The sequence below is a fragment of the Pseudochaenichthys georgianus genome, chromosome 14, assembly GCF_902827115.2.
Source record: "Pseudochaenichthys georgianus chromosome 14, fPseGeo1.2, whole genome shotgun sequence".
NCBI lineage: Eukaryota > Metazoa > Chordata > Actinopteri > Perciformes > Channichthyidae > Pseudochaenichthys > Pseudochaenichthys georgianus.
In genome coordinates, this window is record NC_047516.1 from 16,026,502 (window position 1) to 16,040,729 (window position 14,228).

General features: G+C 39.2%; 1 long non-coding RNA gene and 11 other non-coding genes across 14 annotated transcripts; all 12 read left to right on the forward strand.

The window, feature by feature from the left end:
- The first annotated feature begins 6,373 nt into the window (after positions 1-6,373).
- LOC117457998 (uncharacterized) lies at positions 6,374-10,726 on the forward strand. 3 transcript variants are annotated; one of them, XR_004553394.2, is made up of 14 exons: positions 6,375-6,629; positions 7,194-7,248; positions 7,438-7,526; positions 7,714-7,810; positions 8,014-8,091; positions 8,280-8,376; positions 8,580-8,665; positions 8,859-8,936; positions 9,128-9,224; positions 9,417-9,513; positions 9,706-9,802; positions 10,000-10,077; positions 10,270-10,362; positions 10,611-10,726. It is a non-coding gene; the product is annotated as an uncharacterized lncRNA (long non-coding RNA). The 3 variants fall into 3 exon arrangements; XR_004553395.2 differs by having other exon boundaries at positions 6,381-6,449; XR_011644386.1 differs by lacking the exon at positions 9,128-9,224 and having other exon boundaries at positions 6,374-6,629.
- Positions 7,290-7,364, forward strand: LOC117459117 (small nucleolar RNA SNORD65). Its single transcript, XR_004553490.1, has one exon. It is a non-coding gene; the product is annotated as a small nucleolar RNA SNORD65 (small nucleolar RNA).
- On the forward strand, positions 7,567-7,639 carry LOC117459129 (small nucleolar RNA SNORD65). Its single transcript, XR_004553501.1, has one exon. It is a non-coding gene; the product is annotated as a small nucleolar RNA SNORD65 (small nucleolar RNA).
- LOC117459121 (small nucleolar RNA SNORD65) lies at positions 7,856-7,928 on the forward strand. Its single transcript, XR_004553494.1, has one exon. It is a non-coding gene; the product is annotated as a small nucleolar RNA SNORD65 (small nucleolar RNA).
- LOC117459123 (small nucleolar RNA SNORD65) lies at positions 8,133-8,205 on the forward strand. Its single transcript, XR_004553495.1, has one exon. It is a non-coding gene; the product is annotated as a small nucleolar RNA SNORD65 (small nucleolar RNA).
- Positions 8,422-8,494, forward strand: LOC117459124 (small nucleolar RNA SNORD65). The gene has a single exon (XR_004553496.1). It is a non-coding gene; the product is annotated as a small nucleolar RNA SNORD65 (small nucleolar RNA).
- On the forward strand, positions 8,707-8,779 carry LOC117459126 (small nucleolar RNA SNORD65). The gene has a single exon (XR_004553498.1). It is a non-coding gene; the product is annotated as a small nucleolar RNA SNORD65 (small nucleolar RNA).
- Positions 8,981-9,053, forward strand: LOC117459118 (small nucleolar RNA SNORD65). The gene has a single exon (XR_004553491.1). It is a non-coding gene; the product is annotated as a small nucleolar RNA SNORD65 (small nucleolar RNA).
- On the forward strand, positions 9,270-9,342 carry LOC117459119 (small nucleolar RNA SNORD65). The gene has a single exon (XR_004553492.1). It is a non-coding gene; the product is annotated as a small nucleolar RNA SNORD65 (small nucleolar RNA).
- LOC117459120 (small nucleolar RNA SNORD65) lies at positions 9,559-9,631 on the forward strand. Its single transcript, XR_004553493.1, has one exon. It is a non-coding gene; the product is annotated as a small nucleolar RNA SNORD65 (small nucleolar RNA).
- LOC117459127 (small nucleolar RNA SNORD65) lies at positions 9,848-9,920 on the forward strand. The gene has a single exon (XR_004553499.1). It is a non-coding gene; the product is annotated as a small nucleolar RNA SNORD65 (small nucleolar RNA).
- On the forward strand, positions 10,123-10,195 carry LOC117459128 (small nucleolar RNA SNORD65). Its single transcript, XR_004553500.1, has one exon. It is a non-coding gene; the product is annotated as a small nucleolar RNA SNORD65 (small nucleolar RNA).
- Positions 10,727-14,228: the final 3,502 nt, after the last annotated feature.

Consider the following 14,228-nt stretch of genomic DNA (forward strand, 5'->3'; position numbering starts at 1 on the left):
TTCGCTAGCAGCAGTAGAGCCTCAGATGTTCAGAACCTGAAGTCTTCGACTCTTCTGAAGAAGAAGAACACAACGACAACAACAAGGATTCATTTGGACATGGGTAAGTGTACATATTACAGTAATAGTGTACTAGCAATGTGTGGGGAATACCGCGAAAATGAACAATAGGTTTATTGATATATATTTGTTATCGATAGTCATGAACTTTTTCTTGGGACAAAATAGACTCCATTAGCAAACGTTTACTCTGTGTTAACGTTATTTTGGTGTGTAAAAGTGAGATTACATGTGTAGATGATTAAATTAATCATTTATTCGTCAGATGAGACTTTGTCATAGATTTATTTATGTGTGCCTGTTATTATTTTACCGTCCTGTACAGATGAGACTTTGTAATCTGTGTGTGTGTGTGTGTGTGTGTGTGTGTGTGTGTGTGTGTGTGTGTGTGTGTGTGTGTGTGTGTGTGTGTGTGTGTGTGTGTGTGTGTGTGTGTGTGTGTGTGTGTGTGTGTGTGTGTGTGTGTGTGTGTGTGTGTGTGTGTGTGTGTGTGTGTGTGTGTGTGTGTGTGTGTGTGTGTGTGTGTGTGTGTGTGTGTGTGTGTGTGTGTGTGTGTGTGTGTGTGTGTGTGTGTGTGTGTGTGTGTGTGTGTGTGGGAGATCGAGAGAGACTCCTTTTCCAACCTCCCAAACTTTATTTGTATGTGTGCATTGTTATTTGTGCTTTGTGCCATCTGCGGCTGCCACCAGGTCAAGATACACCTCAGCACAAAGGCTCCACCACAGCCATCACCTTCAACCCAGCCAGCAAGGAGGTCTCGTGGAGGTCTCGTATAGCACTTGTACACCCCACCTACATAGCAGCCCATGCACCATCACCCCCACCTACACAGCAGCCAGACCCACTGTCTTGGAAGACAGACAAAGACCTTGACACTGTCTTGACATTTATAATGAATAGTTGGTTGAAAGTTCTGATGTTCAATATTGTAAATAGTTAGATTTTCCAGTTTCTTATATTTATATAAATAGTTGGTTGAAAAAAACATATTTATAATAAATTGTTGGTTGAAAAAAAAAGGTTGAATGCTCAATTTGTATTTGTACACATCACATGAACCTTGGTATGTAATATGAAGTCATTATTCAGTCCTAATGTATCTCAGTCCCTGCTGTGCTGAAAATAGAGTGATAAACACTTGTTTTACTCAAAATTCGAATACATTTGTTTTCATTTTAGACATGAATTACACATTTATATACAGTGTAATTCAAATATTTCACTGCTTTTGTGATCCTAAGACTTTGGTAACCAAATCTGAAACACCAAAACATTTCGATCACATGAGTAAATTTGTGTTTTCACAAGAGTTTTGAAGATTTTCCGAAAATCGGATGTAACCATTTTAAGCTTTTGAGCTACTTATCTCATCAAACAGTGCTCTAAGGTGAGTAATTTGCATATATAGCAATACCAGAGATTGTCCTGAACATTTTGATATTTAACACATGGGGTGCCATGTTAGAAGAAATACATTTTAAAAGGGGATTTAAGAAAACATCAAATATTTGAGAAAATACCCTTAGACTCCAGAGGGTTAACATTGCTGGAGGTATGCACACATATTGATAGATGTCTTGTCACTGTTGAGGAACCTGCGACCCAAGTTTTTCATTCAGTGCAGAACTACACCATAGTTGTGTAGGCCTATATGATATGTCAATAAACCTTAGAACATCTTGAAATCTTGAACGGGATGTGCAAAATAGTCATTATATACAGTCTTTAATTAACTATTAGTAGAGAATAACGAGTAATGAATATACTTTATAGGGATCCTATTAATATCTAATAATAAAAATAATGAAATTCAATAACATGCTTTAACCACCAGGTGTCTCTTTATATCATCTGTGCACCTTTATGGTGTAAATACAGCCTATCTACCAATTGGATCAAATATAAAAGTGAGCTGAATTAGTGTTGATACGGCAAGGAGACGTATTGTGTGAAAAGAAATGTAAGATGTTGTTCAATGGCTGATATATTTATGATCCACGTCACGTTTTCAGTTCCTCATGTTTGTCTTCTCATCAGGGCTATAAATACAGAACTACGGCAGATATGTAATATTTAATGCAGCCGAACCGTGTATTACAATGCCTTTATGTGATGACTTTCAAAGAGAAAAGCAAGCACACTCGGAATAAGGTATTATTTTCTTTTCTTTAAATGTTTTCGGTCTGTTTCCGGTATTTGTTAATGACGATGTGCTGTGAGATGTGAGACTGGAATTGCACAGGGGGAAATAACGTAGGCTATCTTTAGATGCGGATTTTGTTAACTAATATGTTTGCGCTGTGGACCAACACTATACATTGACGGGGAAGGGGGTAGCAATAAAGATAACACCATTAAACAGTTACACAACATAACAGAAATAATATCGATAGCAGCGTCCCTAGCAACCACCTTGGTAACAATGAAAACGTTGGACGCAATTTCCTGAAGTAATCTTCGTAATAACTAGCAAACTAAAGATCATGTACATCCACTGCACACATAATCTGAAATAACAACTCATATTTCTCGCATCAAATGACATCAAAACGCATTTTAATGGCCAAACTAACTTTAAAATAGGCATTTTACACCCAGAATAAAACGAAGTTCGGCCATGTTTTCTTTTTCTGCAGGGAGAAATGATAGCTGGGGATTCTGGGTAGTGTAGTGTCTTCTGCCATCATTTACTCCGAAAAAAGATTTGTTTCTCCGAATCGAAGGGGAAAAATACAAAAGCATTGCACACAATTTAAACCAATCAATGTTGTGTAATTAACAAGGATAATCTGGTGTTTTTTAGTCGATGAGTAGTGCAGATATCACTGTAAAATCAATCGTCAGTAAGGGGAATATTTACTTCCAGGTGTACAATTCTCCGCTATCCAATGAGAATGGACGCTCACATTGCCTTTAAGGGCAGTCGACACAAATGAATGCCGTGCTTCCATGATCGTCCATAGAAGCACATGGACATCCCGGAAAGCTGAAAATGGATGCTAAGGCCCCCCCCCTTGCGTTGAAAATGGACGCTAAGGCCCCCCCCCTTGCGTTGGAAAAAGCCGGCAGGGGACTTGACATAACGTCAACATAGGCCGACCTGGGAGTGAGGATGTGTTGGCCTGATGTGTTCGGCTCCTGTATAGCCTCTATTGTATTGTTGACTCCTATAACAACATGCACCTTTGGAGGTAACTGTGGTTGTTGAGAGGACTTCTATGTGAGAAAGTGAAGAAACAGTCATTTATTAAACAATTGATTTTTAGTAACAAGTGGAAGTCAGTATCATGTCTGTGTCAGAGCGTCATTCTTTAAGTTGGCTCCAATTGGAATCCCTTGGGTTTTTAATGTTTAGTGAGTATTTCACATTTGACACTGGGGTTTGAAGTGTGCCACCACGCCGGATGTGATACATTTCTGCTGTAATTCACTCCCAGCAGTAAAAATGAAGATGCGTCAGTGGATGAAATGTCTCTCAGCGTATTGGCTACCATCGCACTGACTTGCCACTGCGTGTATATCTCTTTGTGTGTATAATAATCAGAAGTGCACGCAGCTATTTCAGTAAAAGAAATATATTGTCGTTAAAAAAAAAACATTAAATCTCTCGTGGTCGTCGTGCGCAAGTTTTTCTCTGTATCCTCTTGACTTACACATTTTAATGTCTTCTTCTTCTTGCTGTGCCTCTGCCACAGTACAAACAGGCAGCGCTGGTATTCAATGGTGTGCTTCATATTGCTGTGTGCCGAGTATAAAGGTCCCAGAATATGCATTTTGTTTTAAGTAATTATGGTTTTCGAGTACTTGTTTTTTTACGTCTCCCGCCAGATTAAGATACTGAAACTTTCTCAGCAAGGCTGTGATTGGTTCCTGGTAGTTCGTTAGAGAGGAGGAATGATGTCTTTGGCACTTCTGATGACCTTTACCTGTGATCCCTTTACTAAAAGTGTTCATATTAAACCCTGAGTCTTGCCATATGCTACTTTCGGGAAAACACTTAGTCTGGTCATGTGATGTACATCTTTGTGTGTGTGGAAATGTGATTAGCTGGGAACAGAATGTGACACATTTTACAAAACATTACAGTTCGTTCGGCTATTTAGCTTTTCTACTTCAACAAAAACACAAAACGGTGATAGAACCAATTTATTTACAAGTCATAATCCATGAGCTGTAACTAAAGACTGTTTCCAGATAAGAACAAATGCAGTCTGATAAAACTGAGCGAGCAAATCAATTAACTTCAGATGCAACTTCCTGTTTGCTTGCATTTATGAAAACAATCCCTCCATTTTAAAGATCATGAGAACCCTTATGTCAGAGGAGAGATGCGTTGTGGGTATGACTGCGGTCATGTGTGCTGGCGCAGGCTTCACATTAGCAGCACAGACACATGACTGCGAGGAAACAAAAAGAAATGCACTCGAGTCTGACATTCTCTCCAAAAAACATGTGGCCTGGTAAGGAGACACATGTTTATAAAAGCAAGTGCAGTTAAAAAAAAGAAGAGAATAATCTTCAACAAGCATATTACAAAGCTTTAAAATGTAACTCCATCCAGCAGTACAAACATTCCTGAGAGGACTTGTCTTAACTTAGAAATCAATATATACAACCTCCTCTCAGGCCATCTGAGAGCAACACAAATACATGTTTTAGTTGATATGTCATCACTTTATATACAGTCTGTTCATTATATCCACAGTGTGCATGGTGAGTCCATATTTCAGTCTGATTTCCCCCTCCTCTGTGCCGTCATGTGTTACTGTGTGCTCAGTACAGTGTATCCAGGCGGCCATTTTCTGATCAGCAGCAGTTGGATTTCCTCTTGGTTGGTGTCCGATCGGCCTCAGTGCTGTCTGTGAGCCCTGGGAGGAACACACATTCAAATTAAATAATTGATTTGGCTTTAAAGGGAACAATGTGAGATACAGCATAAAGGGTTTGAATGATAGAGCTGTATAATACTGTACCAACAATGCATTCTAGAAACATAAGAGCCACACTGGTGCATTAGGAGTATTGGGATTTTTACTATATTTCTGATGAAGTAGGTCGCAAGATGATAAAAGGGATTAGAATGAAAGAATAGAAGTGTCTTTCTCTTGACTTTGTTCCCTTTGATATGAAGGCACATTTCATTGCGTTTCAGTAATAGCATGTGTAAAATCCATCAAAGCAAGCGATCTAAGAAGAAACATCCTTTTGTGGCTCAACTGCTGATAAGAGGGCACATGTAGTCATTTCATTACAAGCAGCACTCTCAGAAAGAACACAGTCTTCACAAGTAAGCCTCTGTTTAGTCCGTCTCGTGCAAACGATACACATTCCTGTCGCTGTTCCACTGACTGACAGTGTGAGGAACAGGAGGGAAAAAGAAAACTGCTCGCAAGTGAACATGGATGTTAACGACGTAAAGTTTGAAATATTTCAGCTTTGCAGGATCTTCCTGAGGAAGACCTTTGACATTGTTTTAACCTCAAGGAAACACCCAATGTGAGTTGGAAGCACTGAATGAAAACAGAACTTGTTTTCTTTTAAAAAAGAAACGCAGCTCACCTTTAACTTTACGAGCTTACAAACAAAACAAATTTGGCGGACACTTATTACTACATTTATATTAATCTGCAGCTGGAAATAGCCCCAATAAATCCATGAACTAGGCCTACTGCTTTTTGAGTAGCCTCAAATGTAATACTCAATTTGTAGAAAAAGATTTGTTTTAATCAATTAAAATCTACAAAACAAATAAAGCACCACAGAGTATTTGTAGATGGGGTTGGTTTTGTTTTTATCATAGATTTGTCGGCAGTGGCTCCGTCAGTAGGTCTACTCAATTGTAATACTTATTGCAGACTAAAAGTCCTGCAATTAAATATTACTTAAGTAAAAGTACACGTATGATGTATCTTAAAATGGTACTTAGTCTAAGTACAGTATACTTGAAAATGTAGTTTAGTTGCTTTACACCACTGGATTTCTAACGTTTGTTAGACAGACAGTGAAGTCGGCAACGGCGGGGCGCTCTGTCAGAAGGCACCAGTAACTCATGGAAGCACTCAATAGCATCCTTGCAAAACATACAAAATGGTACATGGATACTGAGATAGGATTTAAGTGAGGGATAACGGCCGATAACGACTAGTACTTCTTCCACCTCTGGATATTTAGCGTCACTCAGACATTTATTGTTCACATTCCGATACAGCAGATGGCAGGAGAGTTCGGGGGATTGTAGCGCGCGAAAACTAAAGAACAAGTGACGTGTAATTCCTGCGACTCTCAAGGTATAAATACTGCGCCATCGCGACTTAACTGTCTCTTTTGAAATCGGCAGAAGGTCGAAGAAGTGTCCAGGTCCCTGGTTGTTCTGCTTAAATATGTTGAGAGTGAGTAAATAGAAACATTACGAAGTGTTTCGGCAACACGTAAGTGTAGCTTTTGTTTGTGATTCTAGTTAAGTCGTAGTGTTTAAAGCTGAATAGTCACGTTAGCATTTCCGCGATGGGACACAAGCAGCCACGTGGAGAACACTGCGATGGACTGTATGAAAGACAAAGTGAAACATGGTAATTTATCTCACCCTCGTTAGTTAAGAATTCTCATTTAACTGCAAACATGTAAATGTTACTTCCTTTGATCTCGATGTATTTCCACAAGTCGTGAAGACAACTACAAAGTCATGCTCACGGATGTGGTTGCCAAAAATGAAATGGAATTTATAGTTAAATATGCACCCTTTTTTATATCAATGATAAACTTGCCATTTGTTCCTTTTTATCGTTATAGTTTAGAAAGTAGAATTGCCAGAGAGTTGCGATACTCCAACCTTTAAACTGTGACTCAGTCTACACCAAAGTTACTAGCTGGTTCTCTATCAGCCTGTATTTGCTTAATTGAAAATATATTTGGATATGATTTTAGTATACCCATCTTTAATGGTTAATAGTGATGGAAACTTAAGACATATCCCCTTTTCATCCAAAATGGGTGATTTTAAATTTATTCATTTTTGTAAACTTTCCTAACTAATATCTATTTTAACTTGCACAAGATCACACTTACATTTTGCCTGTACACCTGAGCAGTCAGGATTACTAATTTTAACTATAAATGTCTTGTTATTTCTCCAGGTGGCCCTCACTCTGGTGGCTCTTTGAACTCAATGATGGACAAGTGGAGACTGAGGTTGGTTTAATGTTCAGTTTAATTGCCTTGCCCGTAAAATGTAGTGATGACATCTTAAACTGAAATAGCTGGAATTACCGGCAGATTGTTTAGTGGTGACCATCGGATTTCTGACCATTTGATCATAAATAATGTACCTATTTGGTCTTAATGTCACTTGAGTAATTACTACCTTGGTCCATTATGTAGATGAAACCTTAGGAGCTGCCTGTGATGCCATGGATTGTCCCTCCTCTTCCCAACTAAACCAGCTGACTGGACAGACTCACTCCTGGCAGGTGAATATACATTCATCATAAAACAAACTGTCTGCTTCTGTTGTGATGACTCTAAAACTGAAATAGCTGGAATTACCGTCAGATTGTTAGTGGTGATGATCGGTTTTCTGAACATTGAGGATGCAGTTATGAAACATGATTTAAGAAAGGCTTGACTAATGACATTCAACCTAATTTCCCTCTGTAGCAAAATGCCTGAGCCACTCTAAGATGTGCTGTAGTCATGCAGTGCTGCATAAACACCCAACCCAACCAGCTGACTGAAGAACACTCACTTTGTGCAGGTAAAAGTCCATTGTCTGTCATTAAAAACCAACTGTCTGCTTCTGTTGTGATGAATCTAAAACTGAAATAGCTGGAATTACCGTCAGATTGTTAGTGGTGATGATCGGTTTTCTGAACATTAATGATGCAGTTATGAAACTTCATGGGGGGGAAAAAGACTGGCTTTATAACATATAACCCATTTCCACATTGTTTCCTTTAGAAAAAGGCTGTGAGCTGCCATAAGATGTGCTGTACTTCCAACTGAACCCGCTGACAGAAGAACATCAATTTTGTGCAGGTAAAATTGCGTTGTTTATAAACATAAACTGTCTGCTTCTGTTGTGATGAATCTAAAACTGAAATAGCTGGAATTACCGTCAGATTGTTAGTGGTGATGATCGGTTTTCTGAACATTGAAGATGCATTTATGAAACATGATTTAAGAAAGGCTTGACTAATGACATTCAACCTAATTTCCCTCTGTAGCAAAAGGTCTGAGCCGCTCTAAGATGTGCTGTGGTCATGCAGTGCTGCATAAACACCCAACCCAACCAGCTGACTGAAGAACACTCACTTTGTGCAGGTAAAAGTCCATTGTCTGTCATTAAAAACCAACTGTCTGCTTCTGTTGTGATGAATCTAAAACTGAAATAGCTGGAATTACCGTCAGATTGTTAGTGGTGATGATCGGTTTTCTGAACATTAATGATGCAGTTATGAAACTTCATGGGGGGGAAAAAGACTGGCTTTATAACATATAACCCATTTCCACATTGTTTCCTTTAGAAAAAGGCCATAAGATGTGCTGTCGTCACGCAGTGCTGCATACTTCCAACTGAACCAGCTGACAGAAGAACTTCAATTTTGTGCAGGTAAAATTGCGTTGTTTATAAACATCAACTGTCTGCTTCTGTTGTGATGAATCTAAAACTGAAATAGCTGGAATTACCGTCAGATTGTTAGTGGTGATGATCGGTTTTCTGAACATTGAAGATGCAGATATAAAACTTGATGGAGACTGGATTAATGGCATTTAACTCATTTCAACCTCATTTCCCTCTGTAGGAAAACCTGTGAGCTGCCATAAGATGTGCTGCACATACTTCCAACCAACCAGCTTACGAAGAACACCAATTTGTGCAGGTAAAAGTCCATTGTCTGTCGTAATAACAACCTGTCTGCTTCTGTTGTGATGAATCCAAAACTGAAATAGCTGGAATTACCGTCAGATTGTTAGTGGTGATGATCGGTTTTCTGAACATTGAGGATGCAGTTATGAAACATGATTTAAGAAAGGCTTGACTAATGACATTCAACCTAATTTCCCTCTGTAGCAAAATGCCTGAGCCACTCTTAAGATGTGCTGTAGTCATGCAGTGCTGCATAAACACCCAACCCAACCAGCTGATGAAGAACACTCACTTTGTGCAGGTAAAAGTCCATTGTCTGTCATTAAAAACCAACTGTCTGCTTCTGTTGTGATGAATCCAAAACTGAAATAGCTGGAATTACCGTCAGATTGTTAGTGGTGATGATCGGTTTTCTGAACATTGAGGATGCAGTTATGAAACATGATTTAAGAAAGGCTTGACTAATGACATTCAACCTAATTTCCCTCTGTAGCAAAATGCCTGAGCCACTCTTAAGATGTGCTGTAGTCATGCAGTGCTGCATAAACACCCAACCCAACCAGCTGATGAAGAACACTCACTTTGTGCAGGTAAAAGTCCATTGTCTGTCATTAAAAACCAACTGTCTGCTTCTGTTGTGATGAATCCAAAACTGAAATAGCTGGAATTACCGTCAGATTGTTAGTGGTGATGATCGGTTTTCTGAACATTGAGGATGCAGTTATGAAACATGATTTAAGAAAGGCTTGACTAATGACATTCAACCTAATTTCCCTCCCTAGCGAAAGGCCTGAGCCGCTCTAAGATGTGCTGTAGTCATGCATTGATTCAAAAACAGCCAACCCAAGCAGCTGACTGAAGAACACTCACTTTGTGCAGGTAAAAGTCCATTGTCTGTCATTAAAATCAAACTGTCTGCTTCTTTTGTGATGAATCTAAAACTGAAATAGCTGGAATTACCGTCAGATTGTTAGTGGTGATGATCGGTTTTCTGAACATTGAAGATGCATTTATGAAACATGATGGAGACTGGATTAATGGCATTTAACTCATTTCAACCTTGTTTCCCTCTGTAGGAAAACCTGTGAGCTGCCAAAAGATGTGCTGCACATACTTCCAACCAACCAGCTGATGAAGAACACCAATTTGTGCAGGTAAAAGTCCTTTGTCTGTCATTAAAAACAACCTGTCTGCTTCTGTTGTGATGAATCTAAAACTGAAATAGCTGGAATTACCGTCAGATTGTTAGTGGTGATGATCGGTTTTCTGAACATTGAGGATGCAGTTAGAAAACATGATTTGAAAAAGGCTTGACTAATGACATTCAACCTAATTTCCCTCCATAGGCCTGAGAGCTGCCATAAGATGTGCTGTAGTCATGATGTGCTGGTTAAGCACCCAACCCAACCAGCTGACAGAGGAACACTCACTTTGTGCAGGTACAAGTCCATTGTCTCTCATAAAAAAACACTGGCTGCTTCTGTTGTGATGAATCTAAAACTGGAATTACTGGCAGATTGTTGAGTTGATCAGGATCTGTTCATGACACAATCTGTTCTGCAAGTTTGTAAAGTGTCCTTTAGAAAAGCTTTGTGTGAAATATGATGTAGAAATGTGTCATACCTTGCTGGGTTTGTTCAGCATCCATTTGCTTTTCTTTGCACTTATCAAATGTCCTCTCTTTCAGATGATCGTGGGACTCATGGACACTGATCTGAAGAAGGAGAACTTGTTTGTTTGAGAAACATTTCACATTGTAAAAAGACATTGATCCATTGAAATAAAGTCCCAACTTCCTGATAACTGGAACTAGTGGTGTCTTTTGTTGGGCCTGTATCACATCAAAGCAATATCTACACGACTTTATTTTATATAATGTACTAAACTAAACCACTTGCCGATCTCTTTCAACCTTGAGAAATGCACTATAGACCAGGGGTTCCCAAACTTTGCCATGCCAAGGTCGGACCCCCCCTGTTGCAACATTTTTTTTAAATGATGTGTACAGGTGCCTCCCGATGGAACATGCAGTGTGTTGCCACTACATTTGGGGCCTTCTGCCTGATCGAAGCTGTCACTCCGCTTTCTTTGCCTGTCATAGCCCCACTGCCCCATCTGAACACACTCACACAACGAGACCAGTCAAGTCCGTTTGAGATGATGTACTCATCTAAAACTTGGAAAATGTCTCTGTGGTTCTACCTTCCAGTGCTTTGCAAAATAATATTTCCTCAACAAAGTTGTCTTCTGAAATAAATCTGCAAGCTATTCTATTCATATTTTTGTATAATGTGCTCTGACCATGAGTGGATTATGAGATTATGCCCCACCACCTCTCCTACCTATGGGCAGTGCTATAGTTGGGTAGCTATTGAATGTTCCTCTCGGCTGACGTCGCATATCAGCCACATACCTTTACAGAGGCAGGCAGTAAGTCTATAAACAAATAATGTGAGGTAAGCCTTAAGGGGTTGCTGAAAGAAAGGGGCTTTTGTTACTTCCTGTGTGCACCACTATATGCAAATTATGAACCACTTTCAAGATGTCAAGTGCAAGCTGTCTGGACAGGAATTGCCTACGGTAAACCTTGAGGTGTAAGAACATGTTTGACAGTAAAGCAGTGAGATGTATGGTCATAACTTGTGATTACAGTGCTTCAGCACAATATGCAAATTCTGAACCACTTTGATTGAAGCTGTCATGTGCAGTATCTATCGATGACAGACAGGTTTATTAAATATGCTCTTTTATTGATGTGTTTTTGCATTTGTTTTGGCTCTTGTGAGTATGAATGTTTCTGGATGTGTTTTCTGCAATGGAAGTATTAAAAGTTTCTGCAATTATGATTTTAAATCAATTCTGGTTTTGATGGTGTTTTGCCTATGCTTTAATAATAATAATTCCTTTTATAGCGCTTTTCCAGATGCTCAAAGCACTTAACAACATTCCAGTTGGTCTGTACTTCACACATTGGGTTGTTCTCTCAGACAAATGATTGATGATCGCTGAAGCAAGTCAACTAAGTGAGACTGACAATTGCATGGGAAGCAGATTTCATGGGAAGCAGATTTCAGGACCATGTGCTTTTGGAATGTTCATAAAGGTGTTTGTTATGTTGGAGTTATTAGATTCCTATAGGCCTCCAGAAAGCCCCAGGGTTTACTGTGTTGGAGTAGATGTGGGTTACTTTGAACTGCGCTGTATTCAATTCAAAGGGCATGGGGCGACACCTTTTTCCATTTGAAAATGATCCTTTTCCCTTGATTTGCTACCTCGTAAAGTAGTCAAAAAGGTTCAAATGACTTTGTTGACCAGTTGCTATTATGGCGTGTCATGGTTGGGAGTTGTCTGTGTGTTGGTCTTATAATTGTAACCCTTTCACAATGGGTTGTCCACTCATAAAAGGCTGAGAATGTGTTGTTCAGCATTCATGTGTACTTTACCCCACGTTTGAACCTTTTTGTGTCACTTCCTGTTTTAAAAACCAAGATGGGGACAGCCAAAATGCCAAATCCTAGTCCACAAACCATTTGATGTAAAGCACAGTAAAGCTACTTTTCAAATTCCAAATCTTTGTTCTTGTTTTGTGTCTATATCTACGCCGGGATCCGGAGTCGAGGCTGATCCTCTTGCTGTAGTCCTGTGTCTTGGATCCTCTATCCTGAGTTCTGGATTAAGTCGTGGACTTCGGGTCGTGGCTGAACCTGTCTCTGCGGTCCTGCCTTGGGTCTCGTCATGCTGCTTCCCTGATGGCTTCCACAGGATTGTAGCTGACATCCTCGTGGATTCATCTTCTTATTACAGACACATGTATTTCCTAATCCGGTCTATATGCTGTAAAATGTATTATCTCTTCGATTTACACACGGCATCGATTGCACGTCTGTCCGTCCTGGGAGAGGGATCCCTTCTCTGTTGCTCTCCCTGAGGTTTCTCCCATGTTCCCCCTTAAACTGTGGGTTTTCTCTGGAAGTGTTTCCTTGTACGATGTGAGGGTCTAACGACAGAGGGTGTCGTTTTTCTCATACTGATATTTTTATTATATGTACAGCACTTTGGCTCGACCAAAAATCGATTATAAATGTGTTATATAAATAAAACTTGATTTGATTTGTTGATGATCAAATTACAGTGAAAAGTAACTGAGGGGCTCGCAAGATAGCTTAATTCATGGTTAATTTCAGTATGTCATTGGGCAGGGTTTTTGGACTGTCAATTTAGATGAAAGTAAAATAATGTGCTGTCTGTAAACGTTATATGTCAGTCAGGTGTTAAATGGCAATTTTGTGTTTGAAGTTAGAAAGTTAAGACAGGGAAAGCCATGAAAAGTGGCTTTGTTTTCAGGACTCTTTAACAAATTGGCTTTAAATGCATGATTTATTTTCAATTCATGTATTTTCATTGCTTCTATCATTGTCAATTCTCCTTTGTTAGACTAGACTGTCGACAATGGAACCACATCGCTTAAGATGTATCAGCACTCTTATTCACTGGTTTTTTGAATGCCTTGGACTATGATTATTCTGGATTCAGAGAAAGTAGATCCTATTCCATATTATCTCCATCCATGTACCATTTTGCACTACCCAGTGATGATTCAGATATTTAAAGTATGCCGCAGCAAACATGGCATGCTTTTATATGAACAGGATATCAGTAGGCTATTGTAAAGCAATGTGAGATTACAACCTAAAATTGCTTTACAACACATCATTACATTACATTACATTGCATTAGCTGACGCTTTTATCCAAAGCGACTTACAATAAGTACATTCGACCAGGAAGACACAACCTTGAAGAAAACAGAATCATATAAGTATATCAGGTTTCATAGAGCCAAACATCGATTCCACATTCCTGCTTTTTGCTATTAAAGGCTTGATGTTCATGTAGAAACAGGGACTTGGCAAAAAGTCAAGTTAGCAGCACACCTGGGAAGTGAAGCTGGCATACCTTGTGGGCACAAAGCCTACTACTACTACTACTACTACTACTTATTATACCATAAATTACAATGTCATTACACAGCAAGCTTCACATTAATGCCTAGAATCAAAAGCATGCTTTAAAATGTGTTTAATTGATGCAAATGCTTTTACTTGCACTAATAATATTTACTTTGCTTTAAAGTATTCCATTTTATATTTCAGCACATCCCTTGAATGATAGCGAGCTAGAATGTTTTAGAAGAATTTGTCCAGGTGGCAACTTTAAAAAAGAATTGTCGACGCAGACTTACTCTAAGCCCATACATGTCAGCAAAGAATGTACAGCATCAACGACTGACATGTACGGTGGCCCTG